A 15980-nucleotide genomic window follows, 5' to 3' on the forward strand; every position below is an offset into this window, starting at 1 on the left:
GGTAATGGGAAAGTTTTGAGGTAGTGATTATTACTACTCTCTTTGCTTGCTGAATTTGTCAAAAGTAAGATGACATACACATTTTCTTGCACTTTGGTGCTTTGAACACACAGCATCATGCCATATTAAAAGTTCCATTAAGCAAGACAAGCAAAACACATACCACTATTTCTAAAACTTGATGCAGCTGTATTACTTCTTTAGAAAGTTACCCACAGACATTTTTCTTTCCCTTATCAAAGAGAGGCATACCAGAAGCAGAGGTGCTACTTGCGTAACTGCCATATTTTAATTGTCCTGAAATATTCCCACAGAATGCTGGTTCTTAACATTGTATGATGTACCAGATACAGCTTTTAAGCTATCATTTTGGTGGGAGTAGTCTTCAGGACTTTGGAGCCCAGACATCAAGGATATCAAATATGTACAAAGCTGCTCTCTCCACCCACATGTAGGACAGACATCAGAAATCAAACAGATCCTTTCTGTGGACCCTGATAAGCCCAAGAATTTCTCTCAACATAGTTATCTACTGTGTAACCACTAATTGATCCACTACAAAATAATTAGGGGCTGCAAATTGGTTTTAATTTGAGTGCTAATCTTAGAGATCAAGTTGGTAACAGAAAACTACATGGGAAAGAAGAGAAGTAAGTTTACAAAATGTCTCCACTTGAAGATGATAATTTATGGGTTAAAGTTTTAAAACAAGTATGTCTGATAAGTCAGTTTCCATATTCAGCAATTTACTGACTTAATCATGTTAGTATGTTTATGTTGTTTTCATAGGATTTCATAATTGAAATTGATCATTTCCAAAAAATTAATTTTTGCCTGTTACACTTGGAAGGATCAAATACTAACCTCTAATAATATATATGTAGTGCTCACTTTGGCAGCACGTATACTAAAATTGAAATGACATAGAGAAGATTAGCCTGGCCCCTACACAAGGATGACATGCAAATTCATGAAGGGTTACATATTTTTAAAAAAAGAATGAGTAAAAATATGTACGTATCTGTTTCCTTCAGAGTTATAGAATGTAGATTACTAGTATGAAAAGAGATCACTCTGATGAAATGAACATTGTCTTCACTGTCACTTTACATAGGCTTATATGCTATAAAGTTAAATTTTAAGCACATTTTTCAAAAGAGATTTAATATTAATTTCCTTATGAAACGATAGCAGGAGCTGTATGCATTTAAAAATACAACCTATGATCTAGTTATCTTATATTGATTTTATTTGCTTATCTCTATCCAAAATCCAAAATGATTTGTTTTTTAAAGCATATTTACTTCACTTTGAAGACAAATAGGCAGGAGGAACTCACAGTAAAATGCTGCAATGTCTCTAACAATTACTGTTTCATTTATAAGTTATATAATTCATTAACAGTTATCATTTCATAACGTGAAATGGCAGGCACTTTATTTTTAATTATTTAATCTTAGGCAAGTTACAGAAACATTCAAATAATGATAAGGCCTTATAACAACATCCTAAGGAAATTCTAATTATATCTGCTCTTTGTTTCATCTTTGGAAAAGCAATTTAATTGACTCAAGTTAGCAAGTGCAAGGTCAGTCAAATGCCCTTTGGCCTAATTCAGAGATGCCAGGACAACTGAATGGAATACACAAGAGGAAGTTACAACTTGTTCATAAAACCTAAGTAAAGACAAAAACTCACAGCCTTAAAAATGCAAGTGGCCATCTCTGTCAACGAACAGGATTCAAGTTTTTGACTGGTTGTAAAAAGGTTGGGAAAATGCTGCTCTAGATGCCATATGATACAAGGGTTTGAACAACAAAGGGAGCAGTGACTACTCGAGTCTCAGTTCCAAGGACAGAGAGAGGTAGGAGATCTGAGCTCAAAGACCGAAGTACTGGGAAAAAAGGACAGGAGAGCCAGCGGTAAAGCACGTAAAACTGAAGGCGGCTGGGGTAGAGACTGTTACGGAAGGGAAGTTTCATTCTCAAGGTTTGCGTCTAATCGCCCACATAGCTTCATTCATGAAGTCCTGGGTGAGAACTGTCTCTCCCTTTCCTGTTTTAGGACTCAGCCCAAAGCCTCTTTGACATTTATTTAGCTTTCCTCCGTCAACCAGCTCCGAATTCCAGTACACTCGCGTCTACCACATCCATCTGCCCCTTTCTTTTTGCAAGTAGATTTAGTTTGGGACCTTTTCCTGGCATAAAGAGCAATGAACTGCAGTGGAATTGGAAGACGTGGGTTCGAGTCTCTACTGCACCGCTTGTTAGCAGCGAGTGTTGCACTGCCAAATATCATCTTAGCATTAGCCCCAGAATGAGTTTGTTCTGCCTGGAATGGCAGGAGCTCAATAAATATACTGCATGAAAATGAGAAAAATGCTACTGTATCATACAAACTAAAACGAAATTTAAGAAATCCACAAATGGGTTGGTGATTTTGAACTTGTGGTGCAATTACACTTGTGGATAAATTTCAAAATTTTGTGAGGAATACAAGTCACAGTCTCCCTTCTCTTCTTACAGGAAGTATATGACTCATTAAAGCTGAGAAGTATATGACTCATTAAAACTAAGTGACAAGGGACCTTATGTTTTCTTCCTACCCTCCTTAGCACCTGGCACAGCCCACATACATAAAAAGTACTTGGAAATTATTGAAAAGTGATCTGCAAAGTTTCCTTTAAAACTGGAGACAGAGACAGAGTCCTTGTCGAGTTCCAGCAGAAGTCTGAGCAGTCTGACAACATCCTGACAGTCCATTACAGTGACCAGATGGGACCTGCACATCAGCACCCGGGCGGGGGAGCCCGCCCATCCATGAACGAGGCAATTGTTTCACCTCTGTGATTACTAGACAGCATGTGCTCCGCAGGCAATAGGAGCAGATTAATCACCGTGAAACTAAGCAGGGTGCCTTATACCAAAACTTAATTTATTGGGGAGTCCACAGGGTTTCCAAGGGTTTATATTTTCTTTATTTCAAGTATTAACTAAGAATAAAGAGTGGCAATTTTCTTTTGTCAACCATGACTTGATTTCAAATGAGAATTTATTTATTCTCAGTCTTTTCGCCTAAATAATAGGCTTCCAGGGTCACGCGTTAGATGAGAACGTCTTATGCAGCCGTGAAGTGAGTTAATGAACTAGAGTCCGAAGGTCATTCTGATTTATAAAAGCATTTCTGCTTATACTCAATATAAAGCAAGCAAGTACAGGATCCCCGTGTATGAAAACCCTCGTTTTAGACTTCCTTAAGGAAAGGGAAATAACAAAGTCCTTTTCATGCTACACAAAAAAAGGGTGTTTAAATATGCCCCTGAAAATTATTATAGTTAAAATTATAAACTCATTTTGATTAGTGATTTTTCTAATAACAATGATTAAAATAGGAGAACATTTTGATGAATTTCAAGTAAACTAATTTTTATAATTACGTACCTCATTTTCATGTTAAATAAGGAGAAAAATAATACGAAATTACATTACAATTGCTGGGAAGAAGGAAAAAAAAACGTTAATAGAGTCATTCCATGTTTATAAATGTGACAGTCTGCTCAAAAAGAAAGTCAATCTTCTTAAGAGTGTCTGAGTTCTAGCTTTTAAGTGTTTTAAGTTTACCAATGTTTCCTTTTAAATAGTTCTGACTGGTTTTGGGTTAATAAACAAAAGAATTAAAGTTCTTAAATGTGAGGACCTAAATTTTATTAGCAAGGTGAAATGAAATTATCTCAAGTTATTCCATAAAAACATGGAGTCCTCTTTTAGGTAGGTTATACATTTATATTGCTTTGATACGTTGCTTTCTCATTTTAAAACCCATGGGAAAACTTCCTTGTTTTCTGCCAGAAACATATTTAGTGCTTTTTACCTTAAAAACAAACGTCAATTACATTAAACATAAAAATTTTAAGTATTATACTGCTTTTGCCTTCAACACTGTAAATTTAGCTAATAGGTTTTTGTTGGGGCCCGGTTAATAATCTTCACCTTTGTTTAGTTAACATGACAATTCTTTGAACATTTTACTTTTCACACATATCAGTTTCAAGAGAAAATATTTTCAATTAAATAAAAATAAAAAAGATAAGTATTGTCTCAAAATGAAAGTAAACTATTTGAAGACTAATTGTTAGATTATTTAAAAATGGATCACTGCATGTCCTACACTCTCATTTATTAGATTCTCGGTTACGGCTTAGCTTTGCTAGAACCCAACAGAAATAATACTATTGAAAAACATGGGAAACAAGATGTAAAACAGCAAATGTTTTGAATAAGGCTATTAATATCCAAAATGCAAATAGTACTAATAAGGATACTGACATTCCCCATTTGGTTACGCCTATGATTCTAGCGTGTATACATCAGGAATGATATACAATGAGCTTGCCTGTTATATTTGGAAGTAAAGCAAAATTCTTTTGAGAGCTCATTTTATGGCTTAGATAGTAAAGCAAGACGTTAAAAAAAGAAATTTTAGCTGAGAAAAAATTTAAAATGAGATGCTAGCTGAGGATGCAAAAATCTTCAAAGTAGGTGGCCAAGAATCATTTAGATGATTTCACCTATGTTCAAGCTATACAATAGTTGGACACTGGAACTTACGAAGTTTTTTCCTTTCCCTTGAGAAGGATATTTTGTCTGAGACAGTTGTGTCATGTGTCTTACAAGCCCCAGGGTGAGAAGCAGGTGCCAGGGAAGGGGCTTTGATGGGACCTCGAGAAGCACTTACTGTTGAACATGCCATTTGTGGGACATTGTGGACAAATGTCTAAAGGGTGAGAGAGACTGACAGGTTTCAGTGGACACAGAGGCCAGGCTCAGTGGCTATACTGATATCAACCTGAACTTCTAGAGTGTGCCAGGAAAATACACAAGACAGCTTCCTATGGAACAGATGGGAGACATGGTCATGCAAAAATTTGATGGCATGAGGTCACCTTAGGTCCTGCTCAAGAAGGCTGAGTGAAAAGACTTCAGAAGTTAACACCTGGTGGAACTGCAACCTGTCTCAGATAAAGAATGAGGACACACCAGTCAGAGAAGAAATGCAGTCACGCTTATCCAGAAAATTGCAAGGGAAAGAAGTCCAGAAAGAGGAAATTCCAGAAACTCACAGAGGGGCCAGTGAAAGAAAAGTCACCCTTCTTTAAACGTCTGACAAGACCAGAAAGTTGAGAAGTGAGGTCCCTCTGACATGGCAAAAGACATTTTCCTGAACCCCTCTCCTCTTCTCTTCTCCTGATACGACACCATAGGGTCAGACACTGACTGTAATACCTTAGAGAAGAGGAGGAACGCAGTCAGGGTCAGGAGAGAAGAAGCCTCTGAACAACTCCCTTCTCAGGAACCTGCCCTCCCTCCCATGGCGTGCCCAAATGGGGACAGGTAGAGCGAGCGAAGGTTCAATTTTAAATGAGGTTGGACACTCTGTTACATTAGACTGGACCTTTTAATTGCTGGAAAACAACTGTCTGTACTCTCTAAGAGTGACCTTGAAAGCCATGGGGTCTGCTGGAGTCATCAAACAGGTCCAGGGAGAAGACCCAGTCCCACAGAGCAGATTGAAAGGGACTGTGGGAGGTAAAATAAGTTGTTTATTATTATACCCCATGAGCTGACGTAACGGTTGCTGCTGGATTAGTAGGTAAAATAAATAACAACTGTAGTCTCAGAATAAGTTTATTTCTCACTGGTCTACTCATCTGTCTCTATAACCCACTTGAAAAACAAGAGAAGACAGAAGAAAGAAAACCAAGAAACAAATGCTTCATTAATAGATACAAAAGCAGTACTTAGCTTAATAAATCATTCCCTTTGTGACCTGTTTGCTTCCATCCTGGTTTGCTTCCATCCTGGTTTAGAGACTCACTGTTTGCTTCCATCCTGGTTTAGAGACTCACTCCACTTAAGCATGGTTTGAACTGCGTCCAAAATGAGTAACATTTTCAGATGGAAGGATCCCAACAATTCATTAACTCAAGAAGCCAACTAAGTAGCATAACCAGAGAGGATTGGACATTTTTTTTTTTTACTGTCAACCATGACTCCATTGAAAAAAAGGGAGAGAAGGAGAGAGGGAGAGACTTTCAGCTTGTGTATATTACTCCTAAAGTTTACATAGAGAGGGCTCTGGATTTTACATGAATTATTGCTAGAACTACTTAAGGCCAGCTGAGGTGGAGAAAGTTCACTTGTAGTCAGTGACAGATGCCATGTAGTTTAGGATAATTTGTTTAGAAACCATAGGTCCTTAAACCATATTGTACAAGTGTCAAACACTTTCATTATTATGATGTCTACACTGAACAGGTTTCTCATGCATCACTTATAAATTAATGATAAATGGATATAAATGTCTACAGTTGACCGCATTTTTCAAGGACTACTAAAATTCCTCTGATTCTAGAGATGGGGTACGTTAAGGGCAGGGAAACCTAGTTTCTTTAACGTAAACTATGAGAAATTTACACATGGAGGGGAGAAATGACTCTTCTACTCTATTTCTCCAACATGTTTTCCCCCATCCTAGCTGGACAAGGAAATAATAAAACTTGCAGTCCAAATACAAACTATTTAATTAAAGTGTTAACAATAATTTACATTTACTCATCCATTTTGGACTAATTCAAATCCCATGCACAACATGTGATCTTTTATCCCCCTCCCTGAATTCGTATGTGATCTGTCTCATTATTTTGGACATTTAAAATTTTTCTGACTTGTCTTATTTTAACTGTGTTATGTCTTATCTTCCTAAGTAGGGCATGAGCAATGACAAGACCTGAGTGTTATATTCTGTTAGACGTTCTTAGCACCAAGAGTAGATACTCAAATTTTTCTATGAAAATAATAAACAAACAAAAAACCCTGACTAAAGTAGGACAAAATAAAGAAAATTATTCAAAGTTCAGTTACTAAAAACTATTCCAAGTTTTACTTCTACAAACACATACAATAAATTTCAATCCCAGAGACTGACAAAACCAAATCAATCAAAGCAGCATTATTCTAGACATAATTCTGCTAGAAAATACTTTCAATGACACTTGTCATATTTAGTTATTTGATTTTTTAAAAATATGTTCTCTGTACATTAAATATTTACTCGATAATGCTAAAAACTAGTACTACAGAATAATGATGTAGTCTTTAATTCTCTGAGTTAAGTTGTAATGTATTCCCTCCTGACGATGTCACCCTCAACAACAGTTAACAATACTGAAAGGAGAAAACTGACAGAGTATCAGCAAATGTGAAGAAATCTGCAGCAGATTAGATTTTACAAAACTTAGATTAAATAATCATAGAGAAGTTTTATAGAGGCAAATGAACTCTTACATAAGCAAGAGAAGCATTTGTACATGTTAGCAGATTTTTCAATCTTTACAATGCAGTGTGGAGAAAAATTATTTCAAGGATTTTTACTTGCAATGAATGCTTTCCAAGATATCTCCTGAAAGAAAAATAAATCCTTCCAGAAAATTTCCTTGTAGAACTAGCTAATCTTTATAATTTTCTCTGGAGAGAAAATATACACTCTTCTTTCTGATTGTCTGAGAAACCTTTTATGATTGCTTCAAGAAATCTACATTAATTAGAAAAAAAAGTCCCCTAAGCAAATTATTTTTTTTCAGAAAACTTGTTTTCTACTCCCTCTCTTTAAGTGTAGTGATCAACGTGATTGATTCCTTAACACTTCTTCCACCTAAAGCAGTTGATTCATATAAGCAAATCATAGTTTCCCCATCACTCTTTCAAGTAAGCTTAAGAATTGGAATTGACATGTTCCTGGCCAATGAGATGTGAGGGAGAGTTCTTTAAAAGGTTTCCTTGGTGGGCTTCCCTGGTGGCGCAGTGGTTGAGAGTCCGCCTGCCGATGCAGGGGACATGGGTTCGTGCCCCAGTCCGGGAAGATCCCACATGCCGTGGAGCAGCTGGGCCCGTGAGCCATGGCCGCTGAGCCTGAGTGTCCAGAGCCTGTGCTCTGCAACGGGAGAGGCCACAACAGTGAGACGCCCGCATACCGCAAGGAAAAAAAAAAAAAAAAAAGGTTTCCTTGCTCCTAAGGATGAGACATAGTGAGTAATGGTCTTTTATTCCTTTACATTTCCTTGTCTGAATGTGACTCATGAAACTGTTATAGCCACTTTGCTACCAACCTAAGGATAATGCCAACACCAACAATGGCAGACAGAAGAGACAGAAAGAACTGGATTATTCACAACATTGTTAAGTAGATGATATTACCATTTACATAGCCACTCAAACTCTGTACATTATTCTTATTCTATAATATAACAAATTTCCTTATTTTTTACCAGCCCAAGTAAGATGTCTTTTAAGCTGACAGCACACTAATTGATTAAAGAGTAGTATATTGGTCTCACACTCAAGAGAAGAAAAGATAACAAAATTACCAACTCAAAAAACAAAATGAACATTATTTAGTATCCTTTATGTGTAAGACACTGTAGTATGTACTAAAGGAGAATCAGAAGTGTAGAAAAAATAGTTCCCCTATTCAAGGAGTATACAATTAAGAGGGTCATATATTTACACAAATGGATAATAACAGTCCTATCGGATAGGACACCTGACACTGGTATAAATATATAAAATGCTCTAGTAAACACAAAGAAGAGTTATGTCTCCTGAGGTAAAAGAGCAGTATTAGGTAAGTGCCTTCAAAAACAAAGAGTGAGATGAGCAAGAAAGTGAATGTCAATTTCACAAAGTTGTAGCAAAAGCACAAAACTTGAAAGCTATTCATTTTGTAACATGGCAGTTAGAGTAAAAGAAAGAGAGAAAAAGGAAAGCAGAAAGTAAAGTACTAGTGAGGGAACGAGGAAGAGTGGATAAAAATGAGACTGGAAACAGAGAAGAAATGGGTAGGAAGGGCCTTAGAAGTCAATACTGGAAACAGAGCAGAAATGGGTGGCAAGGGCCTTGAAGTTTATTCAAGTTCCTTGGAAATCAAGAACTCCCAGAAGCGTGTAAACAGGGAAGAAATATGATCAGATTTTTGTTTTCTAAGAGAGAATACGATGGTCATGGTGAATGGATGAGATGGGGAGAAAAAGGAGATTCTCTTTCACAAGATAAACCCAGATGAATAATGGCATTATCATTTATACTAGAGAAAAATATTGAAGGGCTTGCCACCTTCTCAGCATGGCCTATCGGCTGAGGCTTTTGTTGGGACTGCGTCACAGCTTGGTTCTCCCCTTGTCTAACGCTACTTCCTTAGTGATGCCCTCACAAGTGTTGATCCCAAGAACACTCCCTTACAAATATCCTATAAGCTAATCTTCATATCATAGTTGGCCTCTGGGGGAACTCAACCTACAACAAAACTGTTGGGAGTGGTTAAATACAGTTCCACATCTTTGTCCTTGGAATGGGATCACTTATGTCTGCATCTGATTACTCCATTTTGATCTAGTGTTGCGGGAATGGCATGTTGAATCAATGTGCATTATCTGTCCCAAACCTGTCCCAGAGAGGAATCCACAGGGTACCTGAACTAAAGAGAGGCCTTAGGGAACAACTCTAGAAAAAGCCTACTTAAAAATTGAGGCATCACATCCCTGGTGATGCTTATACTTGCCCTTAGGTCTATTAAGTCCCTGTAGAAATAATTTTTTTTTAAAAGATCAGAATATTACCTCTCATCAAAATCTCAGAGAGTTAAAAAAAAAATTCAGTCTACTTAATTTTTACTTTCTAGATGGAAGAAATGCCCTGAAAGGTCTAATTTTGACTTTCTCCCTCTACAGCCATTTACTCATCAAAGTTTATTGATCATATACCTGCCCCATTCATTGCAGAAGACTCAAAAATCTAGTCTGAACAGAGTAAAGATAATAACAAGGATATTATTAAATATTTATTATGAAAATACTTTTGTAAACGATTTTGCTATTACTTCTGGTGATTCCACTCTAAAGGCTTGTGACAAATATGAAATGGCAATGGCTGTTTTTCAACAGGCACTTCAAATAAACATATATCCTAAATTTTGATACTTCAAATACCCTCTATAGAATTTTTTTTTAATTTCCCAGAGGAAAAAATTCCCAACCAGTCACTCATAACTCAATTATGTGTTGTAGATTGCTTTAACTCTAAAGAATACAACGGACATCCTTCAGCCCCAGAGTCCCAACATGTGTGGTTTCTTCCACAGAGCAGTCTGGATTTTTGCGGAGGGGCACTGAGCCAACGCAAACCACGTAGGTCTAAACACTGCTAAACTACTACATCTTGACACTTACTTGCTACTGTGGAGTAAGTACCTTTTAGCACTGGTGTGATTTATATCAATTTTAAAGGTGGATACCTACATAAACATAAATTCTTACCTTTACATGCATAATCCCTTTATGAATGGTTCATTTTACAAAGATAAAGAAAAATCAGTTAGGCAGAAAATCTCTAGTACAGACCCTAATTTTATAATGTGTTCAAATGACCATTTATTTCAATAACGTAATATGGGAAAGCAATATTTCACAAACATTTATTTTATTAAATATTAGCACATTTCAAGCATGGAATATGGCCAAAGAGAGATTTGCTTAAAATAGCCACAGAAGGAAGTTAGCTATCAGAATTTATTTTAAGCAATGATCTAATACACTCAGTTCAGATAAATGGACTTTTTCTTCCAATCCCTGAAGGCAGAGAACAGCACAAGAACAAATTCCCTTAAAAGTATGAATTGATTTTTGCTATCTTCTAAGACTGAGACATATTTAGAAAAATGCTTTGTTAGCTATGTAGCGTCTTTTAAAGCAAAACTGCAAAGTTGAATAGGATTTTCTTTGGACACTTTCATAAAAAGACTCATCCCCTACTAAGATATTTACTGATGATTTAGATATTAGTTGATACCATCTATAGGCTATATACTAGAAGCATGAGTACTTAAAAAAAATTCCTAAGGAAAAAATATACCCTTAAGCATAAATGGGGAGGACCTTCAAGATGGCGGAAGAGTAACAAGCGGAGATCACCTTCCTCCCCACAGATACACCAGAAATACATCTACACGTGGAACAACTCCTACAGAACACCTACTGAACGCTGGCAGAAGACCTCAGACCTCCCAAAAGGCAAGAAACTCCCCACGTACCTGGGTAGGGCAAAAGAAAAAAGAATAAACAGAGACAAAAAAATAGGGACGGGACCTGTGCCAGTGGGAGGGAGCTGTGAAGGAGAAAAGGTTTCCACACACTAGGAAGGCCCTTTGCGGGCAGAGACTGCGGGTGGCGGAGGGGGAAGCTTCGGCACCGCGGAGGCAAGCACAGCAACAGGGGTGCAGGGGGCAAAATGGAGAGATTCCCGCACAGAGGATCGGTGCCGACCGGCACTCACCAGCCTGACAGGCTTGTCTGCTCACCCGCCGGGGTGTGCGGGGCTGGGAGCTGAGGCTCGGGCTTCGGTCGGAGCACAGGGAGAGGACTGGAGTTGGTGGCGTGAACACAGCCTGAAGTGGTTAGTGCGCCACGGCTAGCCAGGACGGAGTCCAGGAAAAAGTCTGGACCTGCCGAAGAGGTAAGAGACTTTTTCTTGCCTCTTTGTTTACAGATGCGCGAGGAGAGGGGATTAAGAGCGCCACTAAAAGGAGCTCCAGAGACGGGTGAGAGCTGCGGCTATCAGCGCAGACCCCAGAGACAGGCATGAGACGCTAAGGCTGCTGCTGCTGCCACCAAGAAGCCTGTGAGCAAGTACAGGTCACTATCCACACCTCCCCTCCCGAGAGCCTGTGCAGCCCGCCACTGCCGGGGTCCCAGGATCCAGGGACAACTTCCCCGGGAGACGCACAGCGCGCCTCAAGCTGGTGCAACGTCACAACAGCCTCTGCCGCCACAGGCTCGCCCCGCACTCCATGCCCCTCCCTCCCCCCGGCCTGAGTGAGCCAGAGCCCCCGAATCAGCAGCTCCTTTAACCCCGTTTGAGCAAAGAACAGACGCCCTCAGGCGACCTACACGCAGAGGCAGGGTCAAATACAAAGCTGAACGCAGGGAGCTGTGCGAACAAAGAAGAGAAAAGAAAATTTCTCCCAGCAGCCTCAGAAGCAGCGGATTAAAGCTCCACAATCAACTTGACGTACTCTGCATCTGTGGAATACATGAATAGATAACGAATCATCCCAAATTGAGGAGGTGGACTTTGAGAGCAAGATTTATTATTTTTTCCCCTTTTCCTTTCTGTGAGTGTGTATGTGTATGCTTCTGTATGAGATTTTGTCTGTATAGCTTTGCTTTTACCATTTGTCCTAGGGTTCTGTCTGTCCGTTCTTTGGTTTTTTTACTTTTTAAAATTTTTTTCTTAATAATTATTTTTTATTTTAATAACTTTATTTTACTTTATTTTATCCTCTTTCTTTCTTTCTTTTTACATTTTCTCCCTTTTATTCTGAGTTGTGTGGTTGAAAGGCTCTTGGTGCTCCATCCAGGAGTCAGTGCTGTGCCTCTGAGGTGGGAGAGCCAACTTCAGGACACTGGTCCACAAGAGACTTCCCAGCTCCACGTAATACCAAAAGGTGAAAATCTCCCAGAGATCTCCATCTCAATGCCAAGACCCAGCTTCACTCAACGACCAGCAAGCTACAGTGCTGGACACCCTATGCCAAACAACTAGCAAGACAGAAACACAACCCCACCCATTAGCACAGAGGCTGCCTAAAATCATAATAAGGCCACAGACACCACAAAACACACCACCAGACACTGACCCGCCCACGAGAAAGACAAGATCCAGCCTCATCCACCAGAACATAGGCACTAGTCCCCTCCACCAGGAAGCCTACAAAACCCGCTGAACCAACCTTAGCCACTGAGGACAGATACCAAAAACAATGGGAACTACGAACATGCAGCCTGCAAAAAGGAGACCCCAAACACAGTAAGTTAAGCAAAATGAGAAGACAGATAAACACAGAGCAGATGAAGGAGCAAGGTGAAAACCCACCAGACCTAACAAATGAAGAGGAAATAGGCAGTCTACCTGAAAAAGAGTTCAGAATAATGATAGTAAAGATGATCCAAAATCTTGGAAATAGAATACAGAAAATATAAGAAACGTTTAACAAGGACCTAGAAGAACTAAAGAGCAAACAAACAATGATGAACAACACAATAAATGAAATGAAAAATTCTCTAGAAGGAAACAATAGCAGAATAACTGAGGCAGAAGAACGGATAAGTGACCTGGAAGATAAAATAGTGGAAATAACTCCTGCAGAGCAGAATAAAGAAAAAAGAATGAAAAGAACTGAGGACAGTCTCAGAGACCTCTGGGACAACATTAAACGCACCAACATTCAAATTATAGGGGTCCCAGAAGAAGAAGAGAAAAAGAAAGGGACTGAGAAAATAGTGAAGAGATTATAGTTGAAAACTTCCCTAATATGGGAAAGGAAATAGTTAATCAAATCCAGGAAGAACAGAGAGTCCCATACAGGATACATCCAAGGACAAACATGCCAAGACACATATTAATCAAACTGTCAAAAATTAAATACAAAGAAAACATATTCAAAGCAGCAAGGGAAAAACAACAAATAAGACACAAGGGAATCCCCATAAGGTAAACAGCTGATCTTTCAGCAGAAACTCTGCAAGCCAGAAGGGACTGGCAGGACATATTTAAAGTGATGAAGGAGAAAAACCTGCAACCAAGATTACTCTACCCAGCAAGGATCTCATTCAGATTTGATAGAGAAATTAAAACCTTTACAGACAAGCAAAAGCTGAGAGAGTTCAGCACCACCAAACCAGCTTTACAACAAATGCTAAAGGATCTTCTCTAGGCAAGAAACACAAGAGAAGGAAAAGACCTACAATAACAAACCCAAAACAATTAAGTAAATGGGAATAGGAACATACATATCGATAATTACCTTAAATGTAAATGGTTTAAATGCTCCAACCAAAAGACATAGACTGTCTGAATGGATACAAAAACAAGACCCGTATATATGCTGTCTAAACAAGACGCACTTCAGACCTACGGATACATACAGACTGAAAGTGAGGGGATGGAAAAAGATATTCCATGCAAATGGAAATCAAAAGAAAGCTGGAGTAGCAATTCTCATATCAGACAAAATAGATTTTAAAATAAAGAACATTAGAAGAGACAAAGAAGGACACTACATAATGATCAAGGGATCGATCCAAGGAGAAAATATAACAATTGTAAATATTTATGCACCCAACATAGGAGCATCTCAATACATAAGGCAAATAGTAACAGCCATAAAAAGGGGAAATTGACAGTAACACATTCATAGTAGGGGACTTTAGCACCCCACTTTCACCAATGGACAGATCCTCCAAAATGAAAATAAATAAGGAAATATAAGCTTTAAATGATACATTAAAGAAGATGTACTTAATTGATATTTACAGGACATTCCATCCAAAAACAACAGAATACACATTCTTCTCAAGGGCTCATGGAACATTCTCCAGGATAGATCATATCTTGGGTCACAAATCAAGCCTTGGTAAATTTAAGAAAATTGAAATCATATCAAGTATCTTTTCTGACCACAACGCTATGAGAGTAGATATCGATTACAGGATAAAATATGTAAAAAATACAAACACAGAGAGGCTAAACAATATACCACTTAATAACCAAGAGATCACTGAAGAAATCAAAGAGGAAATCAAAAAATACCTAGAAACAAATGACAATGAAAACACGACAACCCACAACCTATGGGAGGCAGCAAAAGCAGTTTTAAGAGGGACGTTTATACCAATGCAATCCTACCTTAAGAAACAAGAAACATCTCAAACAACCTAACCTTACACCTAAAGCAATTAGAGAAAGAAGAACAAAAAAACCCAAAGTTAGCAGAAGGAAAGAAATCATAAAGATCAGATCAGAAATAAATGAAAAAGAAATAAAGGAAACAATAGCAAAGATCAATAAATCTAAAAGCTGGTTCTTTCAGAAGATAAACAAAACTGATAAACCATTAGCCAGACTCATCAAGAAAAAAAGGGAGAAGACTCAAATCAATAGAATTAGAAATGAAAAAGAATTAACAACTGACACTGCAGAAATACAAAGGATCATGAGAGATTACTACAAGCAACTCTATGCCAATAAAATGGACAACCTGGAAGAAATGAACAAATTGTTAGAAATGCACAACCTACCAAGACTGAATCAGGAAGAAATAGAAAATATGAACAGACCAATCACAAGCACTGAAATTGAAACTGTGATTAAAAATCTTGCAACAAACAAAAGCCCAGGACCAGATGGCTTCACAGGCGAATTCTATCAAACATTTAAAGAAGAGATAACACCTACCCTTCTCAAGCTCTTCCAAAATATAGCAGAGGGAGGAACACTCCCAAACTCATTCTACGAGGCCACCATCACCCTGATACCAAAACCAGACAAAGATGTCACAAAGAAAGAAAACTACAGGCCAATGTCACTGCTGAACATAGATTCAAAAATCCTCAACAAAATACTAGCAAACAGAATCCAACAGCACCTTAAAGGATCATACACCATGATCAAGTGGGGTTTATCCCAGGAATGCAAGGATTCTTCAGTATATGCAAATCGATCAATGTGATACACCATATTAACAAATTGAAGGAGAAAAACCATATACAATCATCTCAATTGATGCAGAGAAAGCTTTTGACAAAATTCAACACCCATTTATGATAAAAACCCTCCAGAGAGTAAGCATAGAAGGAACTTTCCTCAACATGATAAAGACCATATATGACAAACCCACAGCCAACATCGTTCTCAATGGTGAAAAACTGAAACCCTTTCCACTAAGGTCAGGAACAAGGCAACGTTGCCCACTCTCACCACTATTATTCAACATTGCTTTGGAAATTTTAGCCACACCAATCAGAGAAGAAACAGAAATAAAAAGGAATGCAAATCGGAAAAGAAGTAAACCTGTCACTGTTTGCAGATGACATG

At 38.2% G+C, this 15980-nt stretch overlaps 1 protein-coding gene and 1 non-coding gene across 2 annotated transcripts in view; one reads left to right on the plus strand and one right to left on the minus strand.

Annotated features, from left to right (window-relative positions):
- Nucleotides 1-15980, minus strand: part of SEMA3D (semaphorin 3D) — a 209660-nt gene that overhangs the window by 92857 nt on the left and 100823 nt on the right. The gene's annotated exons all lie outside the window — the stretch shown is intronic.
- LOC132431430 (U6 spliceosomal RNA) lies at nucleotides 884-990 on the plus strand. Its single transcript, XR_009520736.1, has one exon. It is a non-coding gene; the product is annotated as a U6 spliceosomal RNA (small nuclear RNA).

The sequence above is a fragment of the Delphinus delphis genome, chromosome 9 (assembly GCF_949987515.2).
Source record: "Delphinus delphis chromosome 9, mDelDel1.2, whole genome shotgun sequence".
Lineage (NCBI taxonomy): Eukaryota > Metazoa > Chordata > Mammalia > Artiodactyla > Delphinidae > Delphinus > Delphinus delphis.